Here is an 866-nt window from a genome sequence, read left to right as displayed (position 1 = left end):
AAGGAGGGAGGGGGCGCCTCCTTCCCTTCCTCCCCTCCCTCTCCCCTCCCTCCGTCCCTCCTTCCCCCCCCACTCCATCCCTCCCGGCCAGGCTCCCCCAGCCTGGGAGCAGGAGGGATGGTTGTCGCTCCCCAGACGGGCAAAGCCACGAGAGGACCCTTGGTGGCCCTTATCCCTCCTCACCCGGGTGTTTTCAGGCTGAGCGGGCACCGGTGGGCACACAGGCACAGCATCCCTCTGTGCTCTCGGCCGCTGGGCACCATCAGGTGTCTGCGCCTGAGTGATGCTAAAGCCTTACCCTGAGAGGGCAGGACCTGGGCACCCCCAGGTTTGTCCCCGGAGCCCACAGGCTGTATAGTAGCGAATAAATTCGGCTCATGTTGTCCCCGTCATGGTGCCAGCGCCGGCTGTGCTCTGAACCTCTGTCCAAGTGCAATTCAGAGTCAATGACCTCAGTTCATACAGACCATCAAATAGCTGTCTCCCCCCATCTGTGCCGCCTACAGGGTACTAAACAGCACGGGTTGGGGTCTCCCCCTCGCAAGGTTTGCAAAGCAGATGTTATCTTCACCTTTCAGACGTGCTGAGAAGAAAAGTCCCCGAGCAATGCCATGGACACTGGTGGAGCTGCTGAGAGACTGCAAGCCTTGACACTGGGGTCTGCACTAGAGTACCCATCTTTTCTGTGGTAATGAGTTTCAGCAGCTACTGATTTAAACCAGATTCTAAGTGAAAGGCTCCATATTCCAATAGAAGTTATTGGAGACATCTATTTTCCCTTTGCATGCTTCCTTTTTTTGGCCCCATCTCTGCTCCCCTTAATCATACCGTTTAAACCAATGAATGTTTTGCATGAGTAAAGTACA

The sequence above is a fragment of the Charadrius vociferus genome, unplaced genomic scaffold (genome assembly GCF_000708025.1).
Source record: "Charadrius vociferus isolate BGI_N301 unplaced genomic scaffold, ASM70802v2 scaffold906, whole genome shotgun sequence".
Taxonomy (NCBI): domain Eukaryota; kingdom Metazoa; phylum Chordata; class Aves; order Charadriiformes; family Charadriidae; genus Charadrius; species Charadrius vociferus.
The sequence above is the reverse complement of the archived record's forward strand: the minus strand, read 5'-3'. Positions refer to the sequence as shown.